This window comes from Chlorocebus sabaeus, chromosome 5 (assembly GCF_047675955.1).
Source record: "Chlorocebus sabaeus isolate Y175 chromosome 5, mChlSab1.0.hap1, whole genome shotgun sequence".
Lineage (NCBI taxonomy): Eukaryota > Metazoa > Chordata > Mammalia > Primates > Cercopithecidae > Chlorocebus > Chlorocebus sabaeus.
In genome coordinates this window covers 68,086,526-68,108,352 of record NC_132908.1, presented here as the reverse complement: position 1 = coordinate 68,108,352, position 21,827 = coordinate 68,086,526, and the positions used below count along the sequence as shown (strand labels likewise).

At 44.1% G+C, this 21,827-nt stretch overlaps 1 long non-coding RNA gene across 1 annotated transcript; it reads right to left on the bottom strand.

Moving 5' to 3' along the window:
• Window positions 1–1,695: 1,695 nt before the first annotated feature.
• Window positions 1,696–20,622, bottom strand: LOC140711690 (uncharacterized). Its single transcript, XR_012092960.1, has 4 exons — window positions 20,485–20,622; window positions 19,900–19,979; window positions 6,866–6,992; window positions 1,696–3,525 (listed from the first exon to the last, which is right to left on the bottom strand). It is a non-coding gene; the product is annotated as an uncharacterized lncRNA (long non-coding RNA).
• Window positions 20,623–21,827: the final 1,205 nt, after the last annotated feature.

Below are 21,827 nucleotides of genomic sequence, written 5' to 3'. Positions count from 1 at the left end.
ACAGGTGGAAAAATCCATGTAGAAATAACCACCTTACAACCTTGTATAGGAAAGCTATCATAATGGTGTGTTTTGACCTGTTCAGGCTGCCATAACAAAATACCACAAACTGAGTAGCTTTTAAGCAGCAGAAATATATTTGTCCCAGTTCTGGAGGCTGGGAAGTCCAAGATCAAGGCATTGAGGATGGCAGATCTGGTGTCTGGTGAGGACCTGCTTTCTGGTTCACAGACAGTGTCTCCTTACTGTGTCTTCATGTGGTGGAAGGGGCAAGCTAGCTCTCTGGGTCTCTTTTATAAGATCAGTAAAGCCATTCATTCATGAGAGCTCCACCTCTATGACCTAATCACTTCCCAAAGTCCCCACCTCCTGATATCATCACATTGAGGGTTAGGTTTCAACATTCAGACCATACCCTAGAGCGATTCAGAGTGTGGGCTTTGAAGCCAGGCAGGTTCAGTCCTGCCACTCGGATATAATCTTGGACACCTTTGGTAACAACGGTAACAGCGACAGTACATGCTTTGCAGAGTTGTAATGAGAACTGTGTCGGCCAGGGTCACACACCTGTATTAGGATAACTTGAGGAGACTTTATACAGGGACTACTACATCTACAAAGATGTGGTCAGGGTTCAGGGAAACACAAGAGAGGGTGTAGTGCCCTGGGGTTGTGATAGCACCCAGGTGGGAAGCAAGGACAGGGCATAGTGATGAGAAGCTGAGGACAGAGCAGTAGGGTCAAGAGGGCTGCTTAACAGGACCCATAACCTTGTGTTGAGAAACGAGTCTGTTCTGCAGTGACATGGCTGGGAGGGGGCTGGGAGAATACAAACTCTGATCTAACTTCTTCCTCTTGCCTATTTTTGCCAGTGATCCTCCTTGGTCAGATCCAACTGGAAGCCACTGGGCTTCAAATCAGCCTCCTGTGGCAAAACGCAAGGTAGAGAAGGTGGGAGAGTAGATCTGGGGCAAATGGAAGGTATCCAGTTCACGGATTTAGAAGCAATAATGCATAGGAAAGCAGTGATCATGTACCTAGCACCGAATCACTGTTTGCTGTAATATTATTATATTTTTAGAAGAAATCAAGAGCTATGGGTGGCAGAAGAGGAATTGAGTATTTTTTTTTTTTTTTTTTTTTTTTTTTTTTTGCTAGGGTGACCTGCAGAATATTCATGGAGGAGGTCTGCTTTGAGTTGTGGCTTGGAGAGTTGAAGAAAATAATAGAGCAAACACTGACATGGAACCTACTATGTGCAGCTACTATTCTGGATGTCATACATACATTAATTTGTTTAGTCCTCATATCTACTTTATGGGGTAGGTACTGTGATGGTTAGTATTAAGTGTCAATTTGATTGGATTGAAAGATATAAAATATTGATCCTGGATGTGTCTGTGAGGGTACTGCAGAAGGAGATTCACATTTGAGTCAATGGGCTGGGAAAGGCAGACCCACCCTTAATCTGAGTGGGCACCATCTAATCAGCTGCCAGTGCAGCTAGAATATAAGCAGGCAGAAAAATGTGAAAAGAGAGACTGGCCTGGCCTCCCAGCCTACATCTTTGTCCCATACTGGATGCTTTCTGCCTTTGAACATTGGACTCTAGATTCTTCCGTTTTGGAACTTGGACTGGCTCTCCTTGCTTCTCAGCCTGTAGATGGCCTAATGTGGGACCCTGTGATCATGTGAATTAATACTTAATAAACTCCCACATATATATATACAAACACACACACATATATATATACACACACACACACATATCTATTCCATTAGTTCTGTCCCTCTAGAGAACCCTAATACAGTACATTATCCCACTTCACAGATGAGAAATTGAGGCAGAGAGAAGTTGGGTAACTCAGTCAAGGTCACACAGTAATAAGTAATGGAGCTAGGATTTGAACCAATTTCAAAGAGGGTGTGGGACACAGCATTTGTTTCTTAGGCACAGAGCTGAAAAATGCACATAGAGGAAGCAGTGAGTCATTCACACGGACTAGTGTGGGGTTTGTGCTGGAGAATGGGGAAAGACAGTCTGGGGAGAGAGCCAAGGACCAGAATGATGGGCAGAGGAATTTGTCCTCCATTGTGGGAGGCTCTGGGAAGCCACTGAGGACTTCAGAGAAGAGAAAGGCAATCACAGTGGGGCACCAGGAAATTTATCTGTGTGCAAGGCCAAACTAACAAAGCAGGGAGCAACTGGAAGCCAGGCAGTCATCCAGAGGATACTGTAGAGGTCCAAGCACTAGGTGATGAGGGCTTGAATGAGGATGATAGCAGCCTAGATGGAGGGAAGAGACAAGGGCATTGCGCTGCCAGGGGAAGCGCAACAGGACTTGGGAACTGAAGTACGGGATGTGTGAAGTAGGGGCTGAAGAAACAGAAACAGATGGGAGGTTTGGGAGCCAGGTGATAGGCAAATGATAGTATCAGACGTATCATTCAGCCACACTTAGTGTAAAAAGTGTTGGGAAAAAAAGTGTATATCAGCCAGTCTTGTGTGTTCTTTAGCTACAGTGTACATGTTAATAAGTCATACCAATCCCACACACTGCAATCAATTGCGAAATAGCAATCTATTTTGCAATATCAGCTCCTGGTAAATTTCACATGTGAGCCTGAAGCAAGGATAGGGGTGGATTCAAGGACCTCCCCCTGAGGCGGTGAGAGGACCAGGGTTGCAGGACATTGTCAGTTTTGTTCTGGGGCAGCCAGAAGGATGCTTGGTTGCCCAGCAACAATGCTGCCTCCGCAGCAGCCTTGGTTTCCTGCAGTCCCGGATGCATCTCATTAAAAGGATAGAGGGATGGATGGCCGACACATTTTCTGAAGTGTCATTTTCAGCGTCTGGAGTCCTGGTATCTTGTTTATAAGTGGCACTTACAAAATACAAGGGAAAGAAAAAGAAAAGGGGAGAGGAAGAAAGGTCTCCTAGGATCTCAAGCATGCAATGCGTGGATCTCGACTCTCCAATTTCAGCTTGTCTAAGAGACGGGGTGCACAGCCTCCTTGAAATCCACCTGAAATGAATTAGCCTGAAGTAAAAGTAGGTGTTTATCTCAAGTCATTGCCTCAAATAGCTGACTACCTGTTGGAAGAAGGGTCTGATCGATGCAAACCAGAGCAGTCGTGCGTGAGCTGTTACACAGCGGTTAGTATCGATCAGAGCTAAAGGCTGCCGATAGGAATGTGGAGGAAACTGACAGGCAGAGAAGAGGGAAGAAGGAAACAGCCTTCGCTGGTGGCAGCCGTACAGAGGAAAGCCGATAAAAAGTCAATTCCACTTAACTGAATGGCTGCTAACTAAATATTTTTGGGGCCAGAGCCTTCCCAGGTAGCAGCTGGAGCATCTCTGTTCCGGAACTGAGACATCAAGCGAGAGCTGGGCATCGACAGGCACGATCACTGGGCCCTGGTGATGGATGGGGGAAGAAGAGAGCCCCTAGATGCAGAGATGGGAGTCTTTGGGCTCAGCTGAGCTGACTGGGGCACTCGAGGACCACCACTGACCACAGAGCACTGCTGACAGGCAAGAAAGGAACAGGGTGCAGGCTGGATGTTATGGAACAGTTGCTGGTTAATTAGTTCATTTAAAACCGTGATCCTTTTTCCTGAACCTCAGTAAGGGCTGTTGAAACTAACGGCTGCAGAGAAAGTTGGACAATGGCTGGTCCTATCACAGACAGAAGCAGAATGGTGCCATGTAGTGTAGTTAAAAGACTGGTTGATGACTTATTTTCCTGAACTTTTATGCCCTCCGAAGGATTGTAATTCTTTTCCTTGAATTAGATGTGAACACGTAACTTGTTTGGCCAATGAAATTTGAATAGAAGTGATGCATGCCCCTGCTGGGTAGAAGCATTTAATTACTGGTGTACAACCTTCCTGTTCTTTGCTTGCCACTGTGATTCTGGGTACTAGTGTTGATATGGATAAGAGTGAAACCGTCTGGAATGTTAAGCAAATGGATGGATAGTTTTCCAAAACTGCAATGAATTTTGTGCGAATAAGGAATAAACTTTTATTGTGTCACATCACTTAATTTTTGGGCTTGTTTGTTACCCAGCATAACTGAACCTTTTCTGACTAATACAGGGGGGCTGGGTTTTAGAATCCTGTCTCTACCAGTTGTTACTATTTGGGTGATTTGGTCTATTTCTTAATCCACTCCAATCTTGTTTTATTTATATAAAGCACATGAAAACAGCAACGACAACAAATTACCATGTGCTGAGTGCTCACAGGTGCAGGCATGGCAAAAGCTCTGCATATATTAACTTGATTAATTCTCAAAGCAACCGTGTGAAGAATCTATTCTTAACTTCATTTTACAATCGTGAAACCTAGCACTCAGAGAGGTTGAAAGAATTCCCCATGGTCACACAGCTTATAAATGACAGGCAAGAGTTCAAACCCAGGCAGACCAATTCCAGAGCACTTTTTCTTAACCATTTTCCTATACCGCCTGTCAGCTTGGGTACTTAATAAATGACAGGTACTGTAAGCCCTGGAATAAATTCACTGACTGACCCATACTCAAGCACTCCATATGGGAGGAGAAGAAAAAAAGATTGCATTTCTTTTGATCTTTTACCATTTTGTACTCCCTATTCCCTTACAAGCCTATGTAGGGTTTGATCCTGTCTGAAATATCCTTCTCCACTTGTTCCCCAAATCCTGGTTATTTCTAAAACTCCAGATCAATTCCCCACTCATTTGTGATACAAACAAGGGAATTCCCTAGCATTAGAAGAGACCATCAGAGAATACCTTTCGGAAGAGTTTCTCATCTATATAACTGGGATAATAACACTCACCTCATGGGGTTGTTGGAGTAATGCTCATCTTTTATCAGTTGAACCCCAAAGAGATCCTAGGGAGAAAGGGGCATTACAATGAACAAGTGCCTACTTACTTTGTGCTAAGTCTCTCCTTAAACCTTCCCCACACTCTTCCAAAGGGGATACCACTGACCCCAGATGACCGGTGGAGAAACTGAACCTCAAAGAGTTGAAGTGAGCCAGGCATGGAGGGGCATGCTTGTAATTCCAGCACTTTGGGAGGCCAAGGTAGGTGGATTGCTTGCGGTCGGGAGTTTAAGACCAGCCTGGCCAACATGGTGAAATCCCATCTTTACTGAAAGTACAAAAATTAACCGGGTGTGGTGGTGGGTTCCTGTAATCCCAGCTACTCAGGAGGCTGAGGCATGAGAATCGCTTGAGCCTGGGAGGTGGAGGTTGCAGTGAGCCCAGATCACACCGTTGTACTCCAGCCTGGGTGGCAGAGACTCTCTCTCATACACACACACAGAGTTGAAGTGATATCTAGTGTCCGTCTCTATTTTCTCTGAGCCTGTATGAGACCATTTCACAATTGTGAGGAGTAACAGTCTTCTAAATACCTTAATTAGGACATCTTCTTTGCCCTCTGCTTGTCAAATGCTGGTTACTTGAGAAATGCATTCTGTTTACTGATATATCAATGTATTGACATGTACAGTGTGTGCATGTGTGTGCGTGTGTGCATGCAGATGTGTGTGCATGTGCGTGTATGCACCCGTGCATGCATGTGCGCGTGTGTGTGCATGTGTGTGTGTGTGTGTGCGTGTGTGCGTGTGTGTGCCCAGTCACCAATGTCTGGTGGCTCTTTTCAACCGATATTTTGGGCATGGGCTAAGGAGACTGTGCTCAGGCTATTTTAAGTTTCTGTACTTAATGCTTAGCAATTTTAATAAACTTCATTCCGTTAGGTAGTTGACTTAATATTTTAAATATGGTTTTAATTAACCATCCTCCTTGTGTTTAAGGCAAAAGCAGGAAAACAGGGAAAGCGTCTAACCCGAGAGCTTTGCCAGTGATTCCACTCTTGGTGACAATGAAGCCAGAATTCCAGAATGCAGAGGCGAGAGCTCTCCCAAAATTGTTTCTTAGGGCATAGACCTACAATGCTTAAATCATTTCTAATCCCACTGGGTTCTGTTATCCCAGCACAGACTGTAAACATTTATTTTTGGGCTTTCCCAGAAATGTGTCTTATGGAAGGGATTAGCTGTTTGCGCATGTAAAGTTCCGAAGGTGAGCTCCTCTAACCTAACCCACATAATTAAAGTGGAAAATTTTTGGTGGAGGAAAAAAAACACATCAGGGAAAATACCATGTTTGGAAAGAGAGCTGTACTCCTACAGTCTCAAGAGATGGCTCTGCGTTCTCGGGCACTTAATTATATCCCATCTTGCTATGTGCTCCAATTCTTTCATCCTTTCAGTCTTCGCAGACAATACCAGGATCCCTGGCACCACACGCTCTTCTCCGAGAGGGTCTACAATGTCTAGCTTTGCAGTGAGACAGTAGGCAACTGGAGGACAAGGAGAGTGACACTGACATGGAGCCAGTGACTGGGTTTACACTATCATTTTAAAACATGAGGTTCATCACTTTTTAAAGTGTGGAGTATATAGGGAAGAAAATAAAAAAGAACAAAACAAAACCAGAGTTTGGTTTTGTTTTTGTTTTTAAGACAGAGTCTTGTTCTGTTTCCGAGGCTGGGGTGCAGTGGAGGCGATCTCAGCTCACTGCAACCTCCGCTGCCCAGGTTCAAGCGATTCTCCTGCCTCAACCTCCCAAGTAGCTGGGATTACAGGCACCTGCCACCACACCTGGCTAATTTTTAAAAAATTTTCAGTAGAGACAGTGTTTCGCCATGTTGGCCAGGCTGGTCTCGAACTCCTGACCTCAGGTGATTCATCTGCCTCAGCCTCCCAAAGTCCTGAGATTACAGGCGCGAGTCACCATGCTGGGACCAGACAGTTTCCTTTAAAAATGCAAATGGCTAGGGGCACTAGTAGACATTTGTCACCAACCCCTCTGCAACTGCAGCTTTGTGCCTGAGTTGGTGGTGGTGGTTCTGGAGTTAGACCCTTTGGGTTGCACTCCAGGTCCTGTCCCTTGCTGGCTCTTGTTAACTTCTTTGTGTCTCAGTTTCTCTATCTGTAAAGTGGGAGTAATAATAGGACTTGTTTTCTAGGGTTGACATGAGAATTCAATGAAAGAATATATGAAAATACCATGAAAACAAGTCAATGCACAGCATTACATAGCAGGACCTGCAAAAGGTCAGCTACTATGCCTGTTATAGATAATGAACGCCTAAAAATAAATCATTTAAGAGAAAACAACTGCCCTTGTGAAGTGCTTGATAAACACGATTCATGGTCCAGAGTGCTTGATGTACATGACTCACACAATCTTTCACTCAACCCTAAGGAAGTAGGTTCTAGTAAAAGTCCATTTCACAGAGGAGGGAACACAAAAGCAAAATGTAACTTGCCCAAAGTCATGCAGCTAGGTCTAGCTGGGCTTTGAGGGCACGTCTGATTCTTCCTACTGGGCCAGCTAAGACAGGGTAGTTTTAAGAGGGGAACACAGAGAGACAGAGAGACTTTAGGACCCAGAGATGCTAGTCAAAGTGTGAGCTGACGCAATGAGCGCCACAGGGTGGGAGGGATATCCAGAGGAGAGGACCAAAGCATCAAAGGAACTTTGCTTTTACCTGATTTTGCCTAGGGCCAGTACAATATCTGATTTCTTTTGTGGTCTCCAATGTTGCCTGGAGCAGGGAGTTACCAAAAGCCACAGGATCTGGGATCTGAGTCCTAAAACTAGGTACTGTATTCCAGTTCTACCACATATTCTATGATCTTGGCAACTCACATTCCTTTCCCAGAAAGTTTCATTTTCTGGGAAATGGGGATCAGAAATCAAGGCTCCCCTACCTCACGGAGCTGTTGCGAGGCTCAAATGTTTGGGGATGTTTAACTGCTCGGTTAACTAGAAAGCACTGCACAGAGTTGCTAGATATTATTATTGGCTTGATGCTTCCCTGTGAATGTAAGAGGGATGTGGGTCCAGTGCAGTGGCTCACAACTGTAATCCCAGTGCTTTAGGAGACCAAGGTAGGAGGATTGCTTGAGGCCAGGAGTTCAAGACCAGCTTGGGCAGCATAGTGAAACCCTATCTCTACAAACATTTAAAAATTAGTCCCATGTGGTGGCACACAACTGTAGTCCCAGCTACTCAGGAGGCTGAGGTGGGAGGATCACTTGAGCCCAGGAGAATGAAGCTACAGTGAGCTATGATTATATCACTGCACTCCAGCCTGGGTGACAGAGGAAGACTCTGTCTCAAAAAAAAAAAAAAAAAAAAAAAAAAAGAGTAGAGAGGGGATGCACTTGGTCCTTCAAAACTTTGATTTAGAGAGGACCCAAATTTGTGCCTCTCTGGATAAAACTTTATGGTGTCAGAGATCCTGGTATTGTCTGGAATCAATTCAAGAAGAGGGAAGGAGACTGGGAGCCTCGTGGATGAAGGTATTATGATAGCAGGTTTCAGGAACATGCTGTAATCAGCTCTCTCCTCTCTGTAGTTCCACTCCTAGCAATTTGAGGCCAGCTGGGGACTGGATGATGTCCTCTCTGATGCATTGGAATTTGTCCTGCTTTATGGTCTGGTCTGCTATAGGACCACATATCACACAGAGACACAAAGCAATTGACAGCATCCCGGCCGTTTCTTACAGATCCAATATCCTGTGTCTAGACTGTATTTCAGGCCAACTTTTAGTGAAGTGGATCAATGCTTGAAGCACATAATGTAACATGATTCTTCAAGAGTTTGATTAATTGTGTCACAGTCACAGCCTCAGTTCAGGTTCAACCTTTTAAAAGTTTTATTATTGTATAAAGTGATCAATCAGGAGGAGAGGGAAGACAAATGCTTGATGTTGGCCATCTCTCCCTCTCGTCTTCGTCAGCAAGTGTTCTTCTCCTGGTCAGTTCGGCTGGATCATGATGGAGAAATTCATGAAGATGCATGGCGCAGCAAAATATGGACCACCAAAGAGTGCTCTGAGTGGAAGTCCAGCTCCTCCAGTGCTGACCAACCTTGGCAACACACAGGAGGCCCTGGGGTGTTTTAAGAAGGTCAGAGCCCTGTATTTCACCCACAGAAGTTCTGATGCTCTTGGTCTAGGGCCTGGTCTGGGCGTCTCTTGGGGATTCTAATGTGTAACTGAGTGTTATGGTGGAATTATGTCCATAACCTCCAGTATCCCAGAATGTGACTGTATTTAGAGATAATACCTTTAAGGAGGTAACTAAGGGCTGAGCGTGGTGGCTCATGCCAGTAATCCCAGCACTTTGGGAGGCTGAGGTGGGTGGATCACCTGAGGTCAGGAGTTCAAGACCAGCCTGGGCAACACGGCGAAACCCCGTCTCTACAAAAAATACTAAAGAGGCTGGGCGCGGTGGCTCACGCCTATAATCCCAGCACTTTGGGAGGCTGAGGTGGGCGGATCACCTGAGGCCAGGAGTTCAAGACCAGCCTGGCCAACATGGTGAAATCCCATCTTTACTAAAAATACAGAAATTAGCCAGGTGTGGTGGCGGGTGCCTGTTATCCCAGCTACTTGGGAGGCTGAGGCAGGAGAATCACTTGGGAAAAAAAAAAAAAAGAGGAATTAGGGTACATTGAGGGCATATGGGTGGACCCTAATCCAATAAGACTGGTGTCCTTTAAAGAAGAGGAGATTCGGACACAGACACACAGAGCAAAGACCATGTGAATACCCTGGAGGAAGATGGCCAGCTATGAGCCAAGGTGAGAGGCCTCAGAAGAAACCAATCCTGCTAACACCTTGATCTTGGGCTTCTGGCCTGCAGAATTATGAGAAAATACATTTCTGTCATTGAAGCTGCCTAGTTTGTCATACTTTCTTTGTGGTATTTTGGGGGTTCCTGTCCACCAACTTCTGTTTTCTCCATCTCCAGATCCCTCTCTCGGGTCATATCCTGTTAGAAGCTGCTCTCACAGTAATCCCCAAGAAGGTATTAGCTGAACTTAAGGTTTTAGCCCTCCCACAAGTACCTGCATTTTAATACGGGATTCTTACCTGGAGTAATCTAGGTAGCTGAGATGCATTTGGACTGATGGCTTTCCAGTCATCATTGCTGTAGTGACAGCCAATACTCACTATGTGCCAAATACTGTTCCAAGTGCTCTCTCTGTCTCTCTGTGTCTGTCTATATCTACGTCTACATCTGTATCTAATATTCATTCGTTGAATCCTCCCAATAGCCCTATGAGGTATGTGTGCTTAAAAGAGGAAGCTGAGGCACAAAAGGGTTGAGTAATATATCTAAGGTTTTACAGATAGTAAATGGTAGAGCTACGATTTGAACCCAGGAAGTCTGACTTCAGGTACCATGCTTTTAACCACTCACCACTCAGATGACCTCAATGGCCCCCAGCAGGGTCAGAACAGACTTTGGGGACTAGCTTTGTTTTTCTAACAATAGCTGTTAGTGATCTTCCCTGTTAGTCTCCCCACCTCTTTTTTTTTTTTTTTTCCAGAGACAGTCTTGCTCTGTTACCCAGGTTGGCATGCAGTGGCATGATCATGGCTCAGTCCTGGTCTCAAGTGATCCTCTTGCCTCAGCCTCCCTAACAGTTGCGACCACAGGCATGTGCCACACCCAGCTAACGAAACTTTTTTTTTTTTTTTTTTTTTTAGATATAGGGTCTTGCTATATTGCCCAGACTGGTCTTGAACAGCTGGGCTCAAGTGATCCTCCTGCCTCAGGCTCCCAAAGTGCTGGGATTACACGTGTGCCCCACTGTACCTGGCTCCCTGTTAGTTCTTATTTCTCTATTTCTAAGTGCCTGAGACAGTACCCTCTGTGGGAGATTTTTTTTTTTATTGTTTCCAAATATTACCCTTCCCTATGGGAAGATTATCCTTCTCCCATCTCATCAACATCAGACATGGCCATGTGACTTGCTTTGGCTGCCAATAAAATGTGAGAGGAAGTGATGTTTGCTACTTTTGAGCAGAAACTTTAAAAGTCATCATGCAATTTTTCTCTTCTCCCTTCTAGCATGAGAATACTTTGAAGCTAGGCCCAAGCAGCAACTTCAGCTCAGGTCTCGGAATAAAGACAAAATAGAGGGGAGATGCAATCAACCTGTGAGCAAAAAAAAATGTATATTTGTTGCAAGCCACCGAGACTCAGGGGTTGTTACTGCATCATTACTTAGTAAAAACTGACTGATACACTCTCTGAATACCAATATATTTAAGTGAAATGCCAGGACTGTTGTAAGGATAATATCTTTAATCAATAAGCATACTCTTAAATAACCAATAAACTATATTATAGCTTATCCAAGAAATCTTGCAAAACAGCTTTCTACCTTCTGTGAATACTTTCTGTGCATCTATCCATCTCCATCTCAGAAGGCTAAAAGATCATAAACCCTTGCCTATCTCAGTACACATGGAGTTCATTCACCACTCAATATGTACAAAGAGAATCAGAAGGAAGAGATGGAGAAGACTAAATGTTATTTTAGGTTCCAGGACATTGGATGGAATGGGAGAGAAAAAGGATTTATTTTCTTTCATAGTTGGGAATTAGTACAAAGGCCTGATGAGACTGTCCCTTATCCAAGGACAGAGAATGAAAGAACTTGTCAATGTAAATTATCCATTCCAAGCTTTTGACCCTGCTGCCATTTTTGGTTCCAAATTGCTCACGTTTCTTAGAGGCTGCAAACTTATGACCTATGAACTGAATGTGGCCTGTGGAAGTCTTTTAACATACCAAATAAAACACTATTCTATGTGCAGATGTTTGAATCAAATTGATTGCCAACCATCAAAATTTGAGATATTTCAAGTTAAAAAAAATAGTTCAAGCTTCTCTTAATTGAAAGCCTTGGTTACATTGGGCTTAGGAAACTTCAACTAGAGTTGAGCAGCAGCTGCTTCTTAGGCTGGGCATGGTTTCCACAGTCCCTACCTCTCCCTATTGCCTTATACTAGGCTCACTTCACTTATTTATATTCTTTTTTTTTTTTTTTTGAGATGGAATCTTGCTTTGTCGCCCAGGCTGGAGTGCAGTGGTGTGATCTCGGCTCACTGCAACCTCCACCTCCTGGGTTCAAGCAATTCCCCTGCCTCAGTCTCCTGAGTAGCTAGGATCACAGGCACACGCCACCATGCCTGGCTAATTTTTGTATTTTTAGTACAGATGGGGTTTTACTATGTTGGTCAGGATGGTCTCGAACTGAACTTGTGATCTACCCGCCTTGGCCTCCTAAAGTGCTGAGATTACAGATGTGATTATTTATATTGTTTGCTTAATCCATGGAACCACTTGAGTTTGCCAACTTGGGTATCAATTAACTCCTTTCCTTTCCTTTTTCTTGTCCTTTTATTCCTATGTCTTCCACAGTGAAAAAGGAGATCTTGGGGACTCTATTTTTGCCACTCTGAGGACATCACTCTTCTGCCTTGTTTTTGGAATTTGGGGTGACCCAAACTTGACAGTCCAGTTCTTTGGTTCCCAAAAAGAATCATTCTAAACTATCTATTAGGTTGGTGCAAAAGTCACTGCAGTTTTTGCCATTAAATGTAATGGCCAATGGGTGCGGTGGTTCATGCCTGTAATCCCAACACTTTGGGAGGCCAAAGCAGGCAGATCACTTGAGGTCAGGAGTTTGAGACCAGCCTGGCCAACATGGTGAAACTTCGTCTCTACTAAAAACACAAAAATTAGCCAGGCATGGTGGTGCATGCCTGTAGTCCCAGCTACTTGGGAGGCTGAGGTGGGAGGATCACTTGAACTCAAGAGGCAGAGGTTGCAGTGAGCTGAAACTGCACTGCTGTCCTACAGGCTGAGTGACAGAGTGAGAGTCTGTCTCAAAAAAAAAAAAAAAAGTAATAGCCAAAACTGCAATGACTTTTGCACCAATCAAATAAGACAATTCTAGGGGTGCAGGGAAGAGATGCTTTCTGCTGGAGATCCTGACAATGTTTATCTAATAGCTTCTACAGTACTCGGTGATTTGCATATTTGTATAGCTAGCAGGTCTTGGAGCAGCATAAGCCTCCTGCCCACTAGATAATTCTGTTGCTTAACAAACCATAACAGCTTTGATTATATGGAAAATGCTAGCAGTAAATGATTGGAAAATGATTTTACTGTTTTCTGTTATGGAAACTCACATGTAGGAACATTATGGAACTGTCTTGAAATTTCTTTTGCCTTCTCAATGTAAAATCACTAGACTTTGATATTTCAGCAATTCTACATTTTAAAATATCAGAGCTGATGAGATCGATACGCCTTTGTAGATACCTACACTGCAGAGAGCCAGCCAGTGCTATCTGGATAAAGTAGACAGTGGGTAGGCATTTGCAAGCCTCTCACCTACCCTTTTTCTTTTTCTGCACCAGATTCATTACTATACTGACCTCTCATTGGCTAAAACTTTACATCAAGGCTCAGGGACTGTAAACCCACGGCAGGTTGGACTATATGGAATATGAATGTTGAGATACATACTTCAGTTCCTGAACTCAGTAATGAAATCACCCTCAGAGTTCTCATGCCAGCATTCAACTAGCTGCAACTTTCTCCTGCTTGCCTTCTAAGGAGATTAAGAACGGGCATTTTATTTTGTTTCCGTTTTAGTTTATTTGAAGGTTTTATGATGTCTTGGTTGAGTGGCTCGTGGGACTTGCAAATAAACATGCTGCTTTTAAAAATGGCAAGTTGTTTTTATTTATTTCTTTTAGGTGCCCAGTGACCTCCGGGTATATTAGGCAGCTTTAAATTATAATTAAAATAATAACTGTCATCCTAAAACAATAATAGATGTTGAATGATACAAACACCAAATTAGGATGTTCAGAAAATCTGTATGAAGGAAGCCAGAGAAAGCATGGAATTAAAAACATTCTTTGTGGCAGTGTGACCAAAGGAAACTTATCTCAAACAGCAGCTTTGTTATAATGTTTTTTGTTTTGTTTTGCCTTCCTATAAGGCTACTCAAAATTTTTTTTGTATTTCTTAGATTTGGGGTATTGGGGGGTGGGGGAATATCCAGTTCTTTAGTTGATCTTGTTATGACTTTACCGACAGAAGGAAATAATGAAAACTGCTTGTCATCGGAGAAAATCCCCTGTATTCTAATGATTTCTTGACAATTTCTCAAGTCCATGGACACAATCAGTAGAAGCCGACATTGTGTTTCGCTGGATGCCAAATCCTCAGAGTGTTTCTGAGTCCCTCTAAGACACACATCTGCATTCCTCCATCTGTCATCTTAGTTCATCTTCCTCTCCCAACTGTTCTTAAATTAAATGACTACATCTAATGGGAGATTTTCTCGTGAAAGCTTATGAGAATTTGTCTGAAGACAAATTAAAACATTGCAATGTAATCACCCAACTCCACTCACTGCTTGGCTGGCCCCAGTGCCTGCTTTTACCCAAAGGGGTTAATCAATGTTTGGGCCCTGTATAGAGAGAAGCAATCAGGAAGGAAGCCCATTCAAGAGGAGATGGCACCCACCCGCTGATGGTCAGAGGGTCAGGGGATGAAGACTGGATCTGCCCGCTGCAGAGAGAGCTGTGAGATATGACAGGGCTCCAAACACCAGGACAAGAAGAGTAGGAGACTCTCTTGTAGGGAATGAAAGAAAACAAACATCTGGCTCTCGAATATCAAAGCATGATGCTTAACCCCAGGGATATGAAAGTTCCCCTTCTCTCACCCTCCACTCCCCATGGATGAGTGGATGTTTTCCTGCAGTTGTTACAGGTCACCAGGGTTGATGGGACTCTTCAGCTTGGCTGGTCATTGCCCCCCACTTTTTTTTGAGATAGGGTCTCACTCTGTCACCCAGGCTGGAGTGCAGTGGGATGATCATGGCTCACTGCAGCCTGGACTGCCCAGGCTCAAGCAATCCTCCCACCTCGGCCTCCTGAGTAGCTGGGACCACCACTCATCCCAGTAGCTGGGATGCACCACTATGCCTGGCTAATTTTTGAAAACGTTTTTGTAGAGACAGAGTCTCACTGTATTGCCCAGGCCGGTCTCAAACTCCTAGGCTCAGGCAATCTTCCTGCCTCGGCCTCCCAAAGGGCTGGCATTACTGGTGTGAGCCACTGCACCCTGCCTGGTCACGGCCCTTTTATTCTCTCACTACACCATGTGAATCCCTTTCAACATTTGGTTGAAGGGGACAGCAATTCCACCTTATAGAAATGTATCCTAATGAGACAATGAGACAGATTCACCAAGCACAAAGATGTCCATCACATCATTGTTTACAACATCACTGCTCATTAATAGGGAAATTAGTTAAATAAACGATGGTATATCCAACACTGGAATGCAATGTGGTCATTGCAATGAAACTATGAAAAATCATCAAACATTATTGAAAATCTATAACCCACTGACATGGTATACTGTTGCAGACAGTATGCATACTATGATACCACTGGCATGAAATAAAACATATGTATATGTGTATGCATAAGAGACATCTGATAGGATGAAGTACAGGTTAACCATGTTTCCTTCTGGGCGGTGGAATTTTTGGCGATTTTAATTTTTATGCGTTGATAAATTGCTTGCATTTCTCAAGATATTGTACATCATCTTTTAATCAGAAAAATAAAGCTTAAAGCTAGGTCTACATTTGAGAGAAAAAAGAACAGCCTTGGTTAATGGTATGTGAGTCATTACGCTGTTCTCCTAAAGTCTCCAAACCCAAAAAATTTCCCAGGGCATTGAATCCTGGGAAAGAGCTTTGGCTGGGTCATGATGGGAACAGGGAGTTGGCTGCCCCTGTGATGCTCCAACTCTTTATTCCCAGGCTACGACAGTCTAATTTGATAATCATTTCCATTAAAACTTTATGCTCCCTACTAAACACTCAAAGTGCTTCCTTGGATCAATGCTTTCAAGTTCATCCTCATATCATCTTTGTAAGGCAGAGGTAGGTAGGGAATAAGAAGAAAAATTTCAGGACCCGAGACATCAGTGGCTATGGGACTTGAGGGAGATAACGGTACTGCCGAGACTAGTGTACTGGTTCTCAATCTCTCAGCTCAGGGCTTCTTCCACGAACCCCTAGTGCTTCAATTTCAGAAGTGAGATGGAGCCAGGCACGACAGCTCACACCTGTAATCCCAGCACTTTGGGAGGCCATGGTGGGAGAATCACTTGAGGCCACAAGTTTGAGACCAGCCTGGGCAACATAGTGAGACCTTATCTCTACAGATAATTTAAAAATTAGCTGGGCACGGTGGGCACATGCCTGTATTCCCAGCTACTTGGGAGGCTGAGGTGGGAGAATTGCTTAAGTTTGAGGCTGAAGTGAGCTATGATCATGTCACTACACTCCATCCTGGGAGACAGAGTGAAACCCTGTCTCAAAAAAATCAAAAGTTTAAAATAAAATAACCTTTTTAATAATTCAAGAAATGAAACTAAAACCATCTGTATCTTTGTGTGTAGGGATGTTCAAGAGTTGGATTATAATCTGGCTGTGATCAAAGTGCTCATTAAGAGGAATATTTTTGGGCCTCTTATGGCCATTATGGGTCCTGATTCGTCCTTATCTGCTGAGACAGTGCTCTCAGGGAAGTCTGGAGTTTGGATTAAAGGTTTCAGTTCTACTATTAACAGTGACAAACAAAGGCAAGGGTTGACCTGACTAGGTCTCAACCTTTTCATACCTAAAACGGGTAGGGAGGCCGGGCGTGGTGGCTCACACTTGTAATCCCAGCACTTTGGGAGGCCGAAGTGGGTGGATCACTTGAGGTCAGGAGTTCAAGACCAGCCTGGCCAACATGGCATAACCCTTCTCTACAAAAAATACAAAAGTTAGCCAGATGTGGTGGCAAGTGCCTGTAGTCCCAGCTACTTGGGAGGCTGAGGAACGAGAATAAATTGAACCCAGGAGGTGGAGGTTGCCGTAAGCTGAGATTGTGCCACTGTACTCCAGCCTGGGTGACAGAGCAAGACTCTGCCCCCAAAACAACAAACAACCGAACCAAAAAAACATGAATGGGAGAGAAAGCTTGGCCTTACACTCCCCAAGGCATCATTTGGAGGATCAAGTGATGGAAGAGCTAAGAAGCCCCTCTCTTTGACTTCTCTTTAGCCTTCTCGAGAGCAGCTGGTCACCCTACTCCACAGCACATTCTTGTAATATGCTGCCACTTACACTCTACATCTTGAGGTTTCTGCCCCCCCCCCCCAGTCGGGCTGTGAAAGAACAAAGTCAAGAATGATTCTGAGTCAATATAATACCACGCCTATGACCTAATACCGCAGTTTTCAATAGATGTTTGCCGACTGGGTGAATGGTTCAGAAATTCAAAGTACTCCACCAGGGAAATACCTTAGAGATTGCAACAGTGAAACTCATGGAACTGTCTTACTCTGAAATATACGATGTATTACCCGTTTAAAAAAGGTCACACACTTTCTGAGATTGTTAGAGTATGTGGAATGACAAAAGTAGTTGCCGACATTTGACTGGCCACTTTGTGCCAAGCACTGTGCTAATCTCTAAATATATATATACACACATATACATATATATACATATATATGTGTGTGTGTGTGTCTGTGTGTGTGTGTGTGTGTATATATATGTGTGTGTGTATATATATATATATATATATATATTTTTTTTTTTCCAGAGACAGGGTTTCGCTCTGTCACCCAGGCTGGAGTGCAGTGGCTCAATCATAGTTTACTGTAGCCTCGAACTCCTGGGCTCAAGGGATACTCCCATCTCAGCCTCCCGAGTAGTAGGGACTACTGTTGTTCTCCACTGTGTAGGACTGATTTCCAAATTTTTTGTGGAGAAAGGGTCTTGCTGTGTTACCCAGGCTGGTCTCAAACTCCTGGGCTCAAGCGATCCTCCTGCCTCTGCCTCCCAAAGTGTTGGGATTACAGGCATAAGGCATCACATTATGCTGAGCTAAATAAATTTTCTAATTTAATCCTACCAACCTTCCTTTGAGGTAGGTGGCATTATCATTCCAGTTTTTCAGATTCTGATTCTGAGGCTCAGGAGGTAGTCTGCCCATGCGGAGAAAGAATAGGTCTGGAAGCCACTTCCCAGCTTGTAATCTTGATCTCTTTCCTGACTGTGTGTTTGGGGCAGATTTGCAACAAAGAGCAGGGTGGTTTAGGACCTTTTTATTTTCATTCTAACTCACGGTTTATATTGAGTTGGCTTCTTGCAGATGCTCTTTCAACCAGCCCTGAGCAGGTGAAACTGAACAAGGCCACGATAAAGGCTCAGGTGGTTGTACATCATCACCCTGCCTTCTGACAATACCATTCATCTTCAGAGCATTAGCTCAAACATGGTCCCTCTCTTTGTTTCTTAAATGTTCCCATTTTCCTTTACTTCCCTCTCGGTTTCCTCTTAACCAGCTGAGTGACAGAAACTCAATGCTGACCACTTCATTAGCCGATGACCTTGTCCCTCTGGCCTTTTGCCCTGCCTGCTCTCCTGGGCAGGTTACCTTACGTCATAAGTCCTTGTCAAAGGTCAGGACCTCTGAGCCATCAGCACTGGGCATGTTGTTTTAATCTATATCTAGAGAAATCAGGGCTGTCGGATCACATTAGGTCCTATTTACAGACTGCACGCCAATACCCGCCGTAGAGAAGAATTGTTACCTTTGAAATACAATCATGGCTAGTTAACCAGTGAGTACAGAAGGGGGATTATATTCCATCAGTGAGGCCCTTGTAATCTGTTTCTCCCCCCATCGGCAGGGCTACCCTTCTTCCTGTACAGAGAAAATCCTTATAAACAGTAGTCACATAAAGGAGTGAGGCTAAGAGATACACTGTGTTTTTAAAACCAGATGCGTTAATGAGTGCGTGAGGGGTAGTGTGGAATGTGATAAAGAGTGCCGCTCTTGCTAGTGTGAATTGACATGAGGCTCTGGCTAGCTGTTGATACGGTAATAAAATGATAAAGTTAACAGCTACTATCCGTTGAGTGGTTATAGGCACAAGACTAAGCATTTTATATGCACTACCCTGTTTGAGAGTCATAATATCCTCATAGGTCAGATACTACTATGTCCATTTCATGGATGGAGAAACTGACATCCAGAAAGGCCCAGTGATCCGTCCATATTCACAAGGCAATTAAGTGATGGGGATAGAACTGACTCCAAAGCTGCTCCTAATCCCCAGGCTTCCACGATTCTGCCAGGATACAATTTGATCTCTTCTTTGGGGTGGGGTTTTAGGTGATGTTTAAGGAGAACCATATTGTCATTTCCCTTCTAGGGAGGGGCCTCAAATATCTCACTTGATCCAACAGATTTTTTTTTTTTTTTTTAAACTGAGTCTGAGAATAAGCCAACCTTGTTTTCCCCCTTTCTTCTCCAGGATTGGTTTAAGCTCACTCTCATATCTCATGGGAGTCTGGTTGGACGGATCCCTTGATGGAGGTTAGAACTAGCTCTCGCAGCCTATTTTTAAGGAAAGCATGACATTAGAAAATGAGACAGGAATGGACCCCAAGAAGAGAAGAAAACTCACCAGGCTGGAGAATAGGGTCAACTTCTAACAAATGCTTCACCAAGAAATGCTCAGAGAGGAGAAGTGAGAAGACTGACAAAGATAACATAGGCAGAGACATAGTAGGATGGGTGAAATTACTTTTTTCTTTTTCCTTCACCCGAACAGCATATTTCTGTCACATTCATTATGTTTTGTCCACGGAAAGCTCAGCCAGGGAAGGTAAACGCTGTTGTCTTGCAGCAAACCCGCTTTTCTAACTAGAGAAATACATCCTGAAAAATGCACACAGAAATGCCCGCTTGTCTCTTTCTTGAAACCCCAGGCACACGGCAGAGGTGTCTAGTAACACTGCAACTTCCTTTGAACTGTTTGGTTTTGTTTGGCCTCGTTGTCTGGCTGGTTAGTCTTTTTTGACTGCGTTAACTCACCTGGTACAACATTTTCTTTCATTGAGAAACAAGAAAGCTAGAGCTCACCTCTCTAATTCCGGCAAAGCTGGACACCATCCAATAGCACTAGGCTAGACTTCTAGGGGCTGTAACTCATATCTTCTGAGCTGAGGAAGAAAAGAAAAGAGAAAAACACGGTTGGGGAGATGTTTGGCAAACCGTCATAGGCCAAATGGTTAATGAATGAGATGATTCTCCCATTGTTTTTCACTTATTTTTCTTAAATAAGATTTGTTTCTAGGTTGAGGGTTTATTCAAGTCACCCCCTCATCGGCCAGCGTCATAGGCAAATGACACAGTTCCCTGCATTCACTTATGTTGCCTAGGCTGTAGAAAAGCACATTCTTGAACTGGGAAAGGCATTTTTAAAAATGCAACTCAGGGCAGCCAACCTCAAGACAGCATCTGATATTAATTAAAAATCATAAAACACTCTAAGTTGAACTAAAGAAATACTGGTAGCGGGATCAGGACAAGGAAGAGAGAAACTGAGAGTGAAATCCCGTACTCATTGAATGTGACCGTCAGCCTTCGAGTTTCTCCCGGCCACCGCATTTCTGCCTGTCCATCCCGGGGAAAGGATTCAAATGGTGTTAACTACTGAACACTTGCCTCGTTTTCCATTCCTCTTTCCCTGGGTAGCTGCGGTGAGTTGGCTGCCGAGATATAGCCCTGAACCTATCCATCAAGTCTAAGGAAGAGAGAGTTAGAAAGGCAAACATTATCTGGAATCAATATCTTTACAAATCCAAAGGAAACCCCAGCTCCCGAAGGGTTAAGCCAGGGAAGGAAAAGCCATCAGCCTGTTTAGTGAGCTAATGTTTTTATTGATGGGGGAAGCCTTTAAGTCTCTAACAGGAAAAGTGGGGAAAGTGGCAGATTGTTTGGCCGGGGAGAAAGGAGATGAGAAGGAACATTATACACCATGCTCTGTCCTACTCCACGTATTCGGACCCCTGAAATCCATCGAATGCAGAAGACATTCCCTAACCTTGAATAATATTCAACCCAAGGTGTTTTTCCTCTGTCCTACTCACCCCTCCCCACAAAGTGGAATCCACATCTTCCCCTAACAACTTGCCTATAATGCACATCTCTTGGCTAATGCCTGCACTGAAAAGCACATCTTAATTTAACAACTGTGTTATAAAGCACATCTCAAGCTAACATTCCTGGGATAATCCATATTTCAACCTAACTACCCTGGCATAACACTGCAATCTAATTCCCCCACTGTAAAGTACATTGCAATCTAACACCCTCATATAATGTACATTTCAGTCCATTATTTTGTATTTTGTAAGCCATATTTTGATACGTCTTTTCCATTAAGGAGCAGAACTGTCTGGTGACAACGGTTATCCCTGTGCTAAAAGCCCCCATGGTTTGTACATCGTCCTGTGGTGACAGGCTGCTGATGGACACACTTCTGAACTTTCACCTTTGCCATCTTAGGTTCAACTCGGGCTTGTTTCTGTACTTCAAGCCTAAGTCTCCTGTTGGGGGAGCAGGGCGATCAGAGAGCCCCGCTCTGTCCTGGCCAGCCTTCTCTCGCGCTAACCAGCAGGGCGGGCCACCTCAAATGATCAAAGTCAGGGGTCAGGGTGTAGCCAACGTCAGGGTCCAATGCCAGGGGCCAATGTCAGGGTCAGAGGTCAGGGTGTAGCTGCTGGCTAATAGAGTGTCAGCTAACACTGTTGTCAAATTGCTGGGCTAAAAGACAATGGCGGCCTCCTGCTGAGGACCTTACCCTGGGGGGAGGGGGCGATTGGCTTTATTGGAAACCTGCCAGTCTCAGAGGTGATGGAAGTGGCTGATCATGGCTAAAGACTGTTTGATTGTTGATGGAGAGCCGGTTCTCTGGTTGGTCCCTAACTGAAAGGCCTGCAGAGCCACTTATTGATGACTGAGTTTTCCACTTATGATGGATTTCTCTTCTGTTTCACATGCAGCTG